Genomic DNA, 17,258 nt, shown 5'->3' with positions numbered 1-17,258 from the left:
CCAGGATCATGCCATTGCACTCCAGCCCGGGCAACAGAGCAAGACTGCATCACCAAAAAAAACCCCCAAAAAAACATAAGTTGAAAAACACTACAAGATCAGACCATATATGCCATTATATAATCTGCTATTTTAAATTAATACGTAATGAACAATCTTTCCATGTCAGTGTATACTTACCCAAAACATAACTTTGAGTGACTGTATAGCATCTAATTGTTTGGCTATACCTTAATTAATCAATTTAGAGGTAGGCCTTGCTGTGTCACCAAGGCTGGAGTGCAGAGGCACAATCATAGCTCACTCCAGCCTCGAACTCCGGGCCTCAAGTGATCCTCCCCAGCCTAGGCTTCCTGAAGTGCTGCGATTAGAGCTGTCACACTTGGCTATTTCATTAGTTCCTTATTCTCAGTAATTTAAATACTTTTCAGTTTCCACTATTATAATAAATTATGATGAACATCCTAGTAGTTAAGTCTTAATTTAATTGTTTGCTTAGAATACATTTCTAAAAGCAGAACTGTTGGGTCACTTTTAAAGTGATGGGGACCTATTTTTAAGTCTTTTGCTAATGTGTTTTCAATCTATCCTGCAGAAAGGTTGTTCCCAGCATAAACCCTTCTCAGCATATTTTTGCTTTTTATCTTGCCAGTTTGATAGGCAAAAAGAGTATCTCATTGATCTTTTAAAAATTTGCATTCCATTGATAACTGGAACTTTCTAAAGGCCCATGGCAATGCGCTGAAGGGTTCAGTGGGTCGAGCTACAGGAAGCGCCAGATGTGAGCCTCGCATTTGTTTCTTCAGACAGAAACAACAAACCCCCTGGCCGCTTTGAAATGGAGCTCATAAAGCACAACATTACAGGCAGAATCTGAATTCAAGAGATGCGATTTCTTACAGAAAAAAATATTATTTGCAGGAGGCAATTAGAATCGGCCACTTTTGCACAGAGCACTTAGCAGGAAATGTCACAAATATTCAAGCAACAAAATAGGAACCGGGGAAAAAAGCGTGCAAAAGAAGTGAAGAATGACCGTCACAGCCAGAAGGACACCAAAAGGCCAGCTGCTTAGGCTGTGAAAGTGTTTCCTCATGCAGTTCATTTGCTCACCAGTCAGCATTCATTGAGTTCCCACTATGTGGCAGACACTGTGCTAGGCACCAGAGATGCCAAAATGAATACGAGACATAGCCCTTGCCCTTGAGAGATTTCACCAGGATGGGAGGGACAGTAAGACACACAAAGATGCTGAGCAAGAGTTGGTCAGCAACGTCAACAAAGTGCATCGGGGCCAATCATAGCAGCCCGCTCTGCTGTGGACTCAGAGGACTTCACAGAGGAAGTGAGAGGCTGAACTGCAAATGTTTTATGTGCTCACATTGGCAATTTTGCTGCCATTACTAGGTGGGTGAGAATGTTCTAGAGTGAATGGCTTGAAGCTAATGCTGAAATAGCTTTATAGCATGGCTTAGGGAAAAGAGTGCTGAATTCCAGCTGTGCCAGGTATAGGATACGTGACCTGGGAAACGTCACATGATGTGTGTGTCCTCTGTTGTCCATCTGTGAAGTGGCGGAAATCATGGCTACCTTGTAGGATTACTCTGAGCATGAAGGGCTCCCTGCACATAGGGCTTAGTAAGCGGTATCTATCATTACAAAGTGTTCAGTGAATATCCGCTGAATGAATGAATATAAATATTTTCTGTATATAGGAAACATCCTCAATTATATAACGAGGTTGGGTACAGGTATTTATAGGATGTCTGGGAGTAAGGAAATCCATTTTTCTAAACTTGTGACCTCAGGGACTTCATGGAAAGGATGCACATGTAATTTTAACTTCATTCATTCAACAAAATATTTAATTAGTGATATTCTGTGCTAGAAACAGTTCTAATAAAATAGTTGGGTGTGGTAGCTCACGCCTGTAATCCCAGCACTTTGGGAGGCTGAGGCGGGTGAAGCACTTGAGGTCAGGAGTTTGAGCTCAGCCTGGGCAACATGGCAAAACCCTGTCTCTACTAAAAGTGCAAAAATTAGCTGAGCATGGTGGCGGGCGCCTGTAGTCCCAGCTGCTTGAGAGGCTGAGGCAGGAGAATTGCTTCAACCCAGGAGACAGAGGCTGCAGCGAGCCAAAGCCGCAGCCCTGCTCTCTAGCCTGGGCGACAAAGCAAGATTCCATCACAAATAGAAAAGAAACAGTTCAAGTAAACGAAACAAAGTCCCTGTCATTAGGAACTTGAATTCTGACTGTGAGGTTGACAGTAGATAACACATTAATAAATATACGTCATGTCGGGATTAACACTATAAAGCAGGATAAGGGGGGACAGTGACAGGTACTGTCCTATCCAGAATGACACGGAAGTCCTCTCTAAGGAGGTGATCTTGAGCAGTGGCCTGAAGGAAACGGAGCGTGGGAAAGAGCATTCCTCGTAGAGGAACGTCAAGCACCAAGTGTTTGGCAGCTGGTAGGACCAGCAGGGAGACCCCAGGCCTTGGCAGCCTGAATGAAGACAGAGAAGCAGATGAGGACGGAAGGGCCCTGTAGGCCAGGAAAGGACTTTGGAGCCATGCTAAGTGTGAAGAGGAGCCACTGAATGGTGCTGAGCCGGTGAGTGGACATTACCAGGGGGATAGTGCCTCAGGCCAGGATGATAATGGTGGAGAGCGAAAGGTGGTTGGCCTTGGGATCCGTGTGGAAGGTGGAAGCAACAGGAGTTCCCAGTGTATTGGATGGAATTAGAGAAGAGACTCAAGAATGATCACAGGGTTTAGGGCGAAGCAACTAGACACCGTTCGTTCAGGTCGAAGGGAAGCTCAGGAGTGTGGTTTGAGACATGTTCCCGCAGAGAAGCCAATCGAGCATCCAGGCTGTCAGTGTAAGTCAGGAGCTCTGGGGAGCCTGGGGTTGGAGTGGTCCGTGTGCAGATGTTTAAAGCCGTGCTGCTGGATGGGTCACCTAAGAAGGGACGGCGAGTAGGGAAGAGAAGGGCTCCGAGGGCTGAAGCTGGGGACAGCCCAAAGTTAGAGACAGGGAAGGAGAAAGAGCAGCAAAAGATACAGGGCAAACATGCCATCAGGGCAGTCCGGGTCCTCTTCTGTCCCCCATCTGGTGTCCCAGGACCCTTAGCGGACCTTGGTACAGGGCAAACATGCCATCAGGGCAGTCCCGGGTCCTCTTCTGTCCCCCATCTGGTGTCCCAGGACCCTTAGCGGACCTTGGTACAGGGCAAACATGCCATCAGGGCAGTCCCGTGTCCTCTTCTGTCCCCCGTCCTGTGTCCCCAGGACCCTTAGCGGACCTCGGTACAGGGCAAACATGCCATCAGGGCAGTCCCGTGTCCTCTTCTGTCCGCCATCCTGTGTCCCCAGGACCCTTAGCAGACCTCCATCACTCAGTTATTTCTTTTCAGTGGTCCTTCAGATTCCCTGAGGCATGTTGGACTCACATAGACTAGAAAATACTGCGTGTGTACCATATGCAACTCAATGGTAGCGCCGCATTTTTTAGTTGCTTGTGAAATCTAAAACTATCCCTTCTCATCACATTGCAAGTGAACCATCACGATCGCATGGTTTCTCAGTGTGACATTCTTGTGATCTTCAGTCCTGATGCCCATTCTTATTTGAGGAGGGAGGCTGGGGTCGAGGCAGGGCCCGACTGCCGTGGTTTTTGGCTGCATTACAAATTAGCATTAGCTCCAGCTGAGCCAGTGTGGCGGCTACAAAAGCCAGTCCTTCACAAAAACGGTGTGCTTAATTTCAACTACCAGGAGAGAATTACTGGGCAATATGTGATTCCCAGCTGTGAAATGCAGCCATCACACCCTTGTCCCAGAAACACCATTTCAGTTTTTCTAAATCAAGTGGAACTCCAATCCCTTATTGGCCAATGAAAACAAGAGGAGTCCTCAGTTTACCTCCTATCACACAATAATCTGGAGGTTTACGTGGTGCCTCTACAGTCTAACAATATGGACCAAGACCATGACAACTGCGAACACCAAAACCGGCTCAGTCACTGCGTCGTCGCCTGAGAAGCCCGGTCTCCTTCCCAGTCCACTGCTCCGGAAACTGGAATGACCCCTGTGAGGAAACCAGTGAAAACCTGGAGCGATTCTCTCAAGGTGGGGCTTTCCAGCAGGTTGTTCAAGGGAATATATTGACGTGACGTTTGTTAAGCCCAGAGTGAGACTACAGGAGAGAAAGCTGTGTGAGAGCCAGACCCTAGAATGGAGGGAGTTCTTCCCTCCGGTTTGCCCACCAACCACTGGCACAGCTACCAGCCTTGCCCACCCTTCTGACGTCGTCACACAGCCCTTCCCTCCTGACACCAGGCCACAGGCCGCAGTGCCCTGTCAACGGCCTTCCCGTTCCCGGCCCAGACACCCTGCCTGCTCTCCCCAGACAATTCAGCTGTTTGCTCCTGCAAAGGCTTTTTGAAAACAAAGGCCTGGCGGGGCGTGGTGGCTCCACCTCCCAGGTTCAAGCAATCCTCCTGCCTCAGCCTCCCAAGTAGCTGGACTACAGGCATTTGCCACCACTCCTGGCTAATTTCTGTATTTTTAGTAGAGACAGGGTTTTGCCATGATGGCCAGGCTCGTCTCGAACTCCTGATCTCAGTTAATCTACCCGCCTCGGTCTCTCAAAGTTCTGGGATGACAGGCATAAGCCACCACCCGCAGCCACTTTTAAATGCCAGTGGCAGGAGGACTTACAGATTCGCCTTAAATTCTCATTTGTTGGTAGAACAAAATACATACAAAGCAGAGCAGGAGGCAGGCCCAATCCAGACTTTTTGGAAAGTGATAAAATGTGGTAAAGGCAAAGCTTCACACATCCAATCAGATGTCTTCCTCATCAGGGAAGGAACAAGTAAGCATCCAGAGAGGCCAGGGGTTGTTTCAGTACTGCACCTTGTGAGGTTGAGAAGGATCGGAGGTGGTCCTCGACGGTCAGGAGGGAAGACCCGAGGAAGGAGGTCTGGGGAGCACTGCTTGGCTCAGAACTTCCCAGTACCAGGAGCTGGATCCATTAAAGAAAAACTAGGGAGAGGAGGAGTGGCTGCTTGTGGAGTGGCCTACCGCTGGAAGCTGGTGAGAAGCTGATGGCAGAAGAAGGCACATTCTCGGTCTAGAATCTGTAAACATGGTCCTAAGGAGGGAGCGTGGGCTTAGGGATACGACAGAGTGAAAAGAGGCAACGGAAGCTGTAGACTGAATACGCAGAGCCAGAGACAATGACCGGTTGGCTCAAATTTCCTTTTCTGGGACAACGGAAAGAAGAGGAGGTGCTCGCTGTGATGGGGGTGTAGGACAGAGGAGAAGAGCCTGAGGATGGCGCACAGCCAAGCTTAAGGTCTCGTGTAACTAGTTATGCAAGACGCCGATCCCCAGCACAGGTGATTAAAAAATGACTTTCTATTAAGAAATTTTAACACGTAAGGAATAGGATAAATGGGCTGGGTGTGGTGGCTCACGCCTGTAATCCCAGCACTTTGGGAGGCCCAGGAGGGCAGATCATCTGAGGTCAGGAGTTCAAGACCAGCCAGGCCAACATGGCGAAACTCTGACTCTACTAAAAATACAAAAATTAGCCAGGCGTGGTGGCACATGCCTGAGGTCCCAGCTACTCAGGAGGCTAAGGCAGGAGAATTGCTTGAACCCTGGAGGCAGAGGCTGCAGTGAGCCGAGATCATGTCACTGCACTGCGGCCTGGGCAATAGAGCAAGACTGTCGCAAAAACAAAACAAACAAACAAACAACAGAATCAATGGACCCTCATGTATTTATTATGCATTAACATTAACATATGGCCAATCTTGCCTCACCTGTTCTCCCTCCACAGTTCCCCTCACCTCCATCCTCACCCCTGCTGGTTATTTCAAAACTGATTCTAGACATCACATCATTTCATCTGTAAATGCTTGGATGTTATCTTTAGCAGATAAGGTAAAGGACCTCCTCCCCCTTTCCCCACACAACCATGAAACCATGATCATATCTTAAAAAGTTAACAATAATTCTGTAATATCTGATATACGATATTTTCAAATTTCCACTATTGTCTCATAAACATGCTTTTACCGTTGGTTTATTCCAGTCAGGACCCAAACAAGGCCCTCGTGTGGCCACTGGCTGCTGTGTCTTTTCAACTTTAACTCTCCCTCCCCTTCTGTTCTTGTCTTTCATTTGTTGAAGCGCCTGGTCTTTGGTCCTGGAGAATTTTCCACATTTTGGTCCTGTCTGATTGCATTTCTGTCGTGGTGTTTAACATGTCCCAATATTCCCTCTATTCCCCGTAGACCAACTTTAATCTAGTGGCTTGGTCGCCGTCAGGGTCAGTTTTGTTTTTGTCTTTTCTTTTTTTGCAAATCAACTTCATTGGAAGTGGTGGATTTTTATTGCCTTCCTTCAGGAGAGAACATAATGAGTGCATTGTCTCTTTTTGTCACTAAGACTTAGGTGCTGTCAGCCTGATCCCCACTGTATGAAGCTCTCCGTCAACCTGTCACTTAATGGTTGCCATTAACATTATTTTAGTAAGAGTTGCAAAATGGTGATTTTTTTTAAAAAAAGATTCTATCATTCCTTCTTCATTTATGCAATGGAATTCCTCCATTAAAGATAATTTTCTCACGACCAGCCTGGGCAAATGGAGAAACCCCATATCTACTAAAAATAGAAAAATTAGCCAGGTGTGGTGGTGCGCGCCTGTAGTCCCAGCTACTTAGGGGGCTGAGGTGGGAGTATAACCTGAGCCTGGGACGTGGAGGTTGCAGTGAGCCGTGATCACACCACTGCACTCCAGCCTGGACCACAGAGCAAGATTCTGTCTCAAAAAAACAAACAAACAACAACAAAAAAACAAGATAATATTCTGCCATCAACGATTTGGCTTCTTTGAAATACTGTTTGCACAGCGAAGGCACAGCAGTTTGCTTCTTTAATTTTTCAAACGAAATATTTCTTGATTTCTCTTGATAATATGCATTTTTGGCTGGATGCTGTGGCTCACACCTGTAATCCCAACACTTTGGGAGGTCAAGGCAGGAAGATCACTTGAAGCCAGGAGTTTGAGAGACACCTGGGCAACAGAGTGAGACCCCATCTCTACAAAAATTAAAAATAATTAGTCGGCATAGTGGCACATGCCTGTAGTCCCAGCTGCTCAGGAGGCTGAGGCAGGAGGATCACTTGAACCCAGGAGTTAGAGGTGCAGTACTGCACTCCAGCCTGGCCAACTTGCAAGACGCTGTCTCTGGAAAACAAACAAAAACATGTATTTTACTTTCATAAGTGTGTGTGTGTGTCACAGGTGGGCCTTAAAATTGCCTGTGTCCCTTAAGAGAAGTAGAAGCCCCACTTTGGCTTGTGTGCTAGCCAAATCCACACTTAGTAACATTCTTCTTACCTTGTTCGTTTCTGGCGATTTGGTGTTTGCATTAACAGTTACATTGCTATTTCTGCCACAGTGAATCTGTGTTTTTCTTAATGTGGGTGGAAGTGAAGTGTTTGGACTTGAGTTAATGAAGCTATTACAGATAAAACAGGTTTCATATATTATAGGGTCACAAGGAAAAAGATGATTTAGAAAAATTATCTAGGTAAGTGATAACAGTACTCCATGAATTCCATACTTCTAATATAACTCTTCCCTAAACATGTTAAATAATATTTACAACCATTTATGTTTCGATATTTGATATATTTAAATTATATATTTAGAATAATGTATATTTAAAAATAAGAAAAATGCTGACACGACTCAGACCTGCACCTGGTTATATCTGTGTTTCTTCCATTTTAAATTTGCTCATTCATCAATATGCATTGGTTATTAACAAATTTGGATTTGTAAGCCAAGTGGAAAGTTGAGATATTTTCTTCAGGAATAACCAGGATTAACTAGATAATTTAAAGATTTTCTTGATCTAGCAATTAAGAATTCCTATGATATGGCGGCCTGGCACGGTAGTTCATGCCTGTAATCTCAGCACTTTGGGAGGCCGAGGCGGGCAGATCACCTGAGATCAGGAGTTCGAGCCCAGCCTGGCCAACATGGCAAAACCAGTCTTTACTAAAAATACAAAAAATTAGCCAGGCGTGGTGGCGCGCGCCTGTAATCCAAGCTAGTCGGCTGGCTCAGGCAGGAGAATCGCTGGACCCCAAGAGGCGGAGGTGGCGGTGAGCCGAGATCGCACCACTGCCCTCCAGCCTGGGCGACGGAGCAAGACTCCGTCTCAGAACTAAACAAAAAAACAAAGAAACAGAATTCATAAGCTAGGGAGACAGAACGATTTTCAAACAGTTGTAATCCCATTCCAAAGACACGCTTCCAGTTTCCTGATGCTGTCACCCACCCACGTGGCTGCATCTGGCGTGGGGTCCTGAGGGCAGTGGGGCAGGGGCGAGGTCGAGCGGGCAGGCGTGAGAACCGAGGGCAGAGGCGGCAGTGAAGATGCCGCACCCAGAGGGCAGGAAGAGGCTCGATCCACGCCCGCCGAGCGCCACGCGGGGCGGGAGGTGATGAGAAGGTCGGTGCACCTGCCGCGCCTGCGCGGGACGGTCAGCCGGAGTGGGGGGGGGGGGCGGAGGCGGCGGCCGGCGCCCCGTGCGCCTGCGCGGGACGGTCAGCAGGGGGGCCCGGCGCCCCGTGCGCCTGCGCAGAGCGGAAGTGGCGCCGCCGCCGCCAGCCGCGGAAAGGAAGGACGGCGCGTTCAGGTAACCGGCTTTCCAGCGCCAAGCGGGGTACGGGAGGGCAACGGGCCCAGGCGCCGTGAGACTGCACCCCACACCGGGCACGGACTTCCCTGAATAAACGCGAAGGCCCGGGCGCAGTGGCGCAAGCATGTAATCCCAGCACTCTGGGAGGCCGAGATGGGCGCATCACGTGAGGTCGGGAGTTCGAGACCAGCCTGGCCAACGTGGCGAAACCCTGCCTCTACTGAAAATACAAAAATTAGCCGAGCGTGGTGGCGGGCGCCTGTAATTCTACCCATGCAGGAGGCTGAGGCGGGAGAATCGCTTGAACCCGGGAGGACCTAGCCTCTTACTTAGCAGAGGACTAAGTAGAAACCTTTGGGCTCTGACCCCATCAAGTCTCCCTTTCAGAGACCAATGGCATCTAAGAGCTCCGGGGGCAGAGGTGCGGCTGCGGGCGCTGACGGGGCAGGTCCGCCGCGGGCTCCCAGGGGTCCTGGGCTTGGCAGGGGCTCCTCCTCCTCGCTGCGCTCTCCTGGTTCTCAGGCCGCTCGCTTTCCGGGTGCTCAGGGCCCTCTATGCACCACCCCAGGCTCTGAAAGCAGCCCCGGTTTGAGAGCTACCCTGTAGTTCGTGACACTCTCCACCACCAACTCCGGCCCAGCCCAGATTCCCTCCAAGCGGAATGGCGCGGGCACAGCGGTCATCGTCTCCACGCTCACCTGTGATTTCATCCATTCTCACCTTCTCATCTCCACTCTCAGAAGTCCCCGGGTCCTCCTGAATGCCGACCTCCTCCTCGGCAGCCTCCTCACCCACTGTCCTCCACCAGCCATCCCCTTTCTGCTCTCCCATGACTTCTCTTCCCATATATTTGTTGCTTTCAGACCATAGCCTTCATCACGTCTACCCCATCTTTTCAAAAAACACCTTCCCTTCCTTTAGACTTCTCTCCCCCTCGTCCAAGTCTCTTTCCCCTCCCTCCACCAGCAAGCATTCTGAGAAATGTTCCCCTCTCCCTGAGCTCGTCCGCCCCTCCCTTCCATTTCTCAGCCTCCCACAGTCTTGCCTCTGTCTCCGTCACTTACTGACACTGCTGAGATCCTCAGTGACATGCCCACTGCCAGTCCCAGCAGCCTGTGTCCCACCCTGCGTGTCTTCTGAATTCACTGCAACATGTAACGCTTGCTGGCGACCCTGCCCTGCTGACGTTCTTCCTCGGATAAAAAGGGACGTTCTTTCCAGGTTATCTCCTTTCTCTTTGGCTATTGCTTCTACGTCTCACTGAGGCCTCTTTCTGTTTCCACCCTCAACTCTTAGTGTCTCCAGGATTCGAGCCTTAGCTCCACTTCTTTAGCCTCTCCCAGGGGCCTCATTCATCCCCATGACCTCAGCTGCCATTCGCAAGAATTCCCAGATCCAAACCTTTGATCCAGCCTTCCATGGAGATTCTCCGGCTGAATGTTCTGCTGGGCTCCAACATGCAGCAAAATCGATTCCTCCTCCCTCTCAACTGGACCACATGCCACAGTCACTAGGACTTGCCTCAGTGTCTCTGGGGTCCATCCCTTCCTCTCTACTCTTTCAATACAAGATGATTCCAGCCCCCATCCCCTCCTTCCTTGACGATTGCCATAGCCTCCTAGCTCTGCCTCTAGGCTCTACCCAGTCCAATCCATTATTCACCTGCCTCTAGAAGTATTTTTCTAAATAGATGATATGGTCATGGCTTGTATCTCACTATGGGTTTTGTCAAAAGCAGACTCTGAAACGAGGATTCTGGTGTAGATGATCTATTTGGGAGTAGGGAAGGAAGGTAGAGAAGGGAAGCCAGCTAAGAAAGGGTGTGTTGTCAAGCCAGTTACCACTGTGGGTAGCTGGAGCTGAATGTTGCTGGGCAACTCTAGGAGTCCCAGAGAATATATGCCTCTGAGGGGTGCGAGGGCTGGGTTACGTATACTCCGACTCATCAGGCAATGAACGGTGTCAGTTCTGTAGCTGTTCATTGCCCTCCTGCAGTCATTGGAGGCAGGGGGCTGACGAAACCCTCAGGCAATAGAAGTTAAGCCGGCTATTAGAATGGAAAGGTGCAAAGGACGAGAGAGGGGCGCAGATGGAAGGAGAGGGACAGTGTCTGTCTCATCACCCTCCTGCTTAATAATCCCCACAGCCGGCTGCCATTCTGGCCTCCTCCCCTGCACTGCTCCAGGAGCACCTTTCCCTCCACTCACACAGGAGTTCTGAGGCCTTTCCTGAGGAAGACAAGCACCCTCGTGCCTCCACGCCTGGGTGTGCATTGCTCTTTCCTCCACATCACCCTTCTCGTTCAGCTTAAGTGATAGTACTGGGTGTGTGTACTGAGCACCTGCTACCTGCAGTCATTTCTATATGTTGTTGATTTAATGTAGCCCCTATAATAGTATATGAGTTGACTATCTAAAAAGCGTGATCATCTCCATTCTATGGGTAAGGAAATTACGGCTCAGAGAGGGTAACCGAATGCCTCTGGCACAAAGCTAGCAAGTGGCAGGGCCATGCTGGGGGACCCGGGCAGTAACCACCGGGCTGAACTACCTCATACTTCCTGCCTCAGCTCAGTGTCTGTCCTTGCTCCTTCTCACCTAAATAGAGGTACTGTCAGCCCTGTCTTCCCATAGCCCAGGGTACTTTTTATGTGGATGCCTTTATTAAATGTGTGTTATCTTGTAGTGTATTTATTCATCTGACTTCCCTTTCAAACCATAAGTCCCTGCCATTTTATTCTTCAATGCTTGGCCCATTGCATAACTCGAGTAATGCCTTCATTAACTTTTAAAACAGAATTAAGTTGATTCAGCCTGGCATGGTGGCTCATGCCTGTAATCTCAGCACTTTGGAAGACTGAGGCGGGCAGGTCACTTGAGGTCAGGAGTTCGAGACCAGCCTGGCCAACATGGAGAAACCTCGTCTCTATTAAACATACATAAAATTAGCCAGGAGTGGGGGCTCACACCTGTAGTCCCAGGCTGAGGCAGGAGAACCGCTTGAACTCAGGAGGTGGAGGTGCAGTGAACTGAGGTATTGCCGCTATACTCCAGCCTGGGCAACAGAGTGAGGTTCTGTCTCAAAAAAAAAAAAAAAAAAAAAAAAAGAAAGAAAAGCAAAGACAAAACAAAGAATTAAGTTGGATTAATAACTTTGTTTCAATACCATGACCACAAACACTGAGGAAGGAGACGTCTTAAATAAGACAGGACCCAGTTTTGACTTTCCTGGGCGTATTCTGCGGGGCAGGAAAGAAACAAGAGCATGAACTGGAATGCCCACAGCCGGCCACCCTGCCAGCTGTGCAGTGCTCCCCGAGGGCCAGGGCAGCGCCTTTGCCCAAATCAAGGAGTAGCCTGTTGCTTCTTCCAGTGTGTGCATGGAAGGCAAAACAGTCAAATACAATTCTTGGAAAGCTCTTCAGGCTCTGCACGTCGGGGCATGTTTATAGGATGTGCCTGAGTACAGTGGTCAGTGGCTCTGTGGCCACAGAAGGCAGTAAGAGGAAATGTTAGTGGCCTCCTCATCCTTTGTTCTTTAAAGGGGTTCTGCATTGACACCAACAACCTAAGACGTTTGCTAGGTTCTAGTGTGGCTGTAGTGTGGACTTCCGTGCTGCAAAATGGGAGGAAAGAATCCTTTTCGGGAAGAAACTCCTCCCTGTGTCAGCCATAGGATAGCAGCTCACAGCGTGTTAAGAAAGGAATAAGAATATTTTTCTCCTTTAACAAAAAACAACTACATGTGCATGCTTATGAAAACTTGGCTTCACAATCAGAATGCTGATTCTACTGATAAATTTATGCCAAAAAAGCAAAGACCAAAACGTGTGCATGCTTTGCTGCTAAAAATTAACTTTATAATTTACTTTTTGGCAATAGGGGATAATGAGAAAAAGCAACAAGGACATTTTGAAAAGGCAGCAGGGAATCAGACTTCCTTCTTTCTTCACCCAGGTCTGCACTCGTGGGCACTGAGTCAAGACCACCGAGTGCACACGTGCGTGGGTCTGACGCCCGGCGAGTGGCGGGGACAGCAGCACCCCAGCCTCTGCCCCCACCTGCTGACCACAGGGTAAAGTGTCTGCTTGTAAAAGAAAAGTATGGCTCCTTCTCCCCTCAGCCCGGCCGAATCTTCCACAAGTCATTTGCAAAATATGGAAGGTATGGAGCAAAGAACTTTCTTTACAGCACACATGGGCTTTTCTAGGGGTGCAAAAATGAATCGATGAATGAAGGTGACATGAGTGTCTTTGGCTTTCGTGTTTACGGCTTTTGGCTCTTTGTTTCTTCTTGAACATCTTCCCAGTACCTACTTTCTTCGTGTGCCTTCTCTTCGCTTTCATAAAAGGCAGCCTTTTCCTTCTGACCCTGAAATCTCCTGTGTAAACAATGTAATGCCTATCAGTGCCTGAACCCATCTAAAGTTTAAGGGGTGCAGGGATAAGGGGACTCTTAGAAAGCCCCGCCGTGCTATGGTCAACATCAGATAACTGGGCGGGACACAGTAGCTCATGCCTGTAATCCCAGCGCTTTGGGAGCCTGAGGCAGGAGGATGACTTGAGCCCAGGAGTTCAAGACCAGCCTGGGAAATGTAGTGAAACTCTGTGTCTATAAAAATAAAAAAAAAAAAAATTGTCCAGGCGAGGTGGCTCACACCTGTAATCCCAGCACTTTGGGAGGCTGAGGGTAGATCACGAGGTCAAGAGTTCAAGACCAGCCTGGCCAGCATGGTAAAACCCCATCTCTACTAAACATACAAAAAATTAGCCAGGTGTGCTGGTATGCACCTATAATCCCAGCTACTCAGCAGGCTGAGGCAGGAGAATTGTTGCACCCAGGAGGCGGGGATTGTAGTGCGTGCAGATCGCATCACTGACTCCAGCCTGGGTGATGGGGTGAGACTCTGTCTCAGAAAAAAATAAAAATAAATAAATAAATAAATAAATAAGTAAATAAAATCAGCTGGGTGTGGCACACACCTGTGGTCCCAGCTCCTCTGCAGGCTGCGGCCGGAGGATCACCTGAGCCTGGGAGCTCAAGGCTATGGTGGGCAGTGTCCGCTCTACTGCACTCTGGCTTGGGCGACAGAACAAGACCCTGTCTCAGGAAAAAAGATAATCTGGAAGATGTTGTTTGTTTTTTATGGATGATCCTTATTCCTTTACTTATTTCATTTAAGGTTACCCTTAAGATTATTGGAGCTTAAAAAAGAAATAATACCGCTGAGTGAGAAAAGCTTATTGAAAATTGTACTCTGTATATGTTCATATGCTTAGAGGGATGTGTGAAAGCAGATGACGTTTAAACTTCTTTATACTTTTATCTAACTGCGGTGGAATATACATAACATCAACTTTACCGTTTTAACGACTTTCATGCATCTAGTCCGACGGCATTAAGGAAATTCACATTGTTATGCAGCCATCACGCTGACCCACCTCTAGAACCTTCCCATTCCACATGGAAACTCCATACCCCTGAAACAATAACTCCCATTCTTCCTTCATACTATTGTTTTTTTTTTCTTTTTGAGAGGGAGTCTACTCTGTCTTCCAGGCTGGAGTGCACTGGCACGATCTCGGCTCACTGCAGCTTCTGTCTCCTGGGTTCAATCAATTCTCCTGCCTCAGCCTCCCAAGTAGCTGGGATTACAGGTGCCCACCACCATGCCCAGGTAATTTTTGTATTTTTAGTAGAGACAGTGGTTTCACCTTGTTGGCCAGGTTGGTCTCGAACTCCTGACTTGAAGTGATCCACCTGCCTTAGCCTCCCAAAGTGTTGGGATCACAGGCGTGAGCCACTGCACCTGGCCCCTCATACTATTTTAAGCGTGATTCTTTTTTTTTTTTTTTTTTTTTTTTGGAGACAGGGTCTCACTCTGTCACCCAGGCTGGAGTGCAGTGGCGTAATCTTGCCTCACTGCAACCTCCGCCTCCCGGGTTCAAATGATTCTTCTGCCTCAGTCTCTTAAGTAGCTGGGATTATAGGTGCTGGCCACCACACTCAGCTATTTTTTTTTATTTTTAGTAGAGACAGGGTTTCACCATGTTGGGCAGGCTGGTGTCAAACTTCTGACCTCAGGTGATCCGCCTGCCTTGGCCTCCCAAAGTGCTGGGATTGCAGGCATGAGACACTGTGCCCAGCCTTGAGTGTGATTCTTATAATAAGATCTTATGTTTTTAAAAACAGGATACACCTTACCTTGGTCCTTAAAGAATACGTTTGCTTATTCTGCTATGCTTCCAAACTTGCAATAAGTTTTTCCCCTTGAAGAGCTTATCACAGTGTCTTATAGGTGAGTCAGCCAAATAAGACACCATTAAAATGCCAGTTTGATGAGGCTTCCAGGTACCCTTTTATAAAGATTCTGAGAAAAGCTAGTAAGAGTTTTTGTAAGAGTTGCTTTCAGTGATCCTAAGTCAATTAGTGGAGGTTGCTGACCACAGGTCGTGCATGTCTAGAGTACAGACTATATCCTCACAGTACTCGGTACTCTGTTGTCTTTTCATTATTCAACTCAGCAGCATTTTATAAGGCCCACTGTTTGCTCTGCACTGTACCAAGCACTATGGGAAATATAAAAGTTGAAAACATGGGCCGGGTGTGGTGGTTCATGCTTGAAATCCCAGCACTTTGGGAGGCAGAAGCAGATGGATCACCTGAGGTCAGGAGTTCAAGACCAGCCTGACCAACAAGGTGAAACCCTGTGTCTACTAAAAATATAAAAAAATTAGCGGGGTGTGGTGGCGCGTGCCTATAGTCCCAGCTACTCTGGAGGCTGAGAAAGGAGAATTGCTTGAACCCAGAAGGCAGAGATTGCAGTAAGCCGAGATCATGACACTGCACTCCAGCCTGGATGATGGAACGAGACTCCATCTCGAGAAAAAAAAAAGTTGAAGACGTGGTTATTGCCTGGAACAGCAGCTCCTGGGAAAAAATGGAGTAGGAGGAGGAGCTGACTACAGAAAATAGGTAATTTCTAATCTAAAATTAATATGCCACTGTGAGCATACAGTATGAACACTAACATGTTCAAATATGAGATCAGGAATGAGTGCCGGAAGTATATTAGAGCAATAACAATAATAACATTAACACCTAACAGTCATTAAGCATCTCTCCTGTGCCACACACCACACTTGGCACTTGACTCACGTGATCTCATTTAGTCCCCACCAGAACAAGAAGCTTACAGTTATGGCAGTTATCCCCAGTTTATTCGAAAAGCTGACACATACAGAGATTAAGGGCATGATACTGACAGACAAGTGATGACATGAGGCTCCAAACTCAGACCTGCCCGACTCCACGGCCCACGGCTGGCATTTGTCACTGCTGTGACAACCACTGGTACACTGTGACGTCTAGTCTGGAAGTAAAAGAGAGTTGATTTTGTTCTGTTACATTTTATTTTTCACAGAAGTGAAAAGGAAAAGGAAGCAATTCATTGTAAAAGCATGCACAAAGAAGATGCGGTTTCTATCATGCCATCGCTTGGGGGCTGCTACCAAGTCCCTCCCCGGTAGCTTAGGCCTCACTGGGGTTTTTTTTTAAAAAATTGTCTTCCTAAGTTGTCCCCAGATTCCTTCATGTACGACATACCTGGGACACCACCATGCAAAGCCAAGAGCTGGCCAGCAGCCGGTTCCTGCCTGTGTTCGTGTCGGGCTGAGGACTCGCTCAAGTGGAAATTCAGCGATGCATGAGCAGCCTGCCTGTTCACTTGGTGAAATATGGCAGAATTTTTTATTTCTTAAAAGCATATTAAACAGAAATGATGTTAATCAAAGGATTTAAATTATTTTTTTATTTATTCATTTTGAGACAGGGTCTCGTTCCGTCATCCAGGCTGGAGTACAGTGCCATGATCTCGGCTCATGCAGCCTCGACCTCCCCAGATCAAGCAGTTTTCCTGCCCCAGCCTCCCAAGTAGCTAGGACTATAGGCACGCCACTATGCCCGGCTAATTTTTGTAGAGACAGGGTTCGCCATGTTGCCCAGACTAGTCTCAAACTCCTGAGTTCAAGCGATCTTCCTGTCTCAGCCCCTCTAAGTGCTAGGATTATAGGCATGAGCCACCCTCCAGCCTTAAGTTATTTATTAAAAAAAAAAATACACACACACACACACACACACGCACGCACGCACGCACGCATGCACGTATAGCCCGCTCTTTGGCAATGGGGAGGGAAGAGTGTTTCTTCCTGCATCCTCAGGAGTGGCTGTCCCTTTGGGAAGGTGCTCTTTTCAATTGAGAAGTGTTCAGGGAACCCGGTGACAATGGACTAATAGTTTCTCACCTCAGCTCAGTTTTCCAGCTCTGACGTGTAGGACTCCCTCATTCTTTCAATCACTGTCATTCATGTATTTGTTCATCAGTAAGTGCCTTCCTTGCACATGGCACAGCAAGCTATGTAGCAGGGCTCAAGAGCCATCATGCCCAGCGCCTGCCCTCATGGGGTGGGCTGTCTAGTGAGGGAGGGGGACGTGTGAACAGGCAGATCACACACCGATGGCCAATGCC

At 48.1% G+C, this 17,258-nt stretch overlaps 1 protein-coding gene across 2 annotated transcripts in view; it reads left to right on the top strand.

Annotated features, from left to right (window-relative positions):
- Positions 1-17,258, top strand: part of EFCAB2 (EF-hand calcium binding domain 2) — a 139,249-nt gene that overhangs the window by 113,979 nt on the left and 8,012 nt on the right. Inside the window, exon 9 of one of the 2 annotated variants that reach the window (XR_004257899.1) lies at positions 12,689-12,969. The exons of the other annotated variant lie outside the window; for it this stretch is intronic. The gene's annotated coding sequence lies outside the window, so the exon portion shown is untranslated. Of the gene's footprint in view, positions 1-12,688; positions 12,970-17,258 lie in introns of those variants that run through there. 2 annotated transcript variants of the gene reach the window in all.

Source organism: Sapajus apella, unplaced genomic scaffold (genome assembly GCF_009761245.1).
Source record: "Sapajus apella isolate SASKATOON/1434 unplaced genomic scaffold, GSC_monkey_1.0 scaffold49, whole genome shotgun sequence".
Taxonomy (NCBI): Eukaryota; Metazoa; Chordata; class Mammalia; order Primates; family Cebidae; genus Sapajus; species Sapajus apella.
Note: the sequence above shows the minus strand (reverse complement) of the source record. Positions and strands in the feature narration are given on the sequence as shown.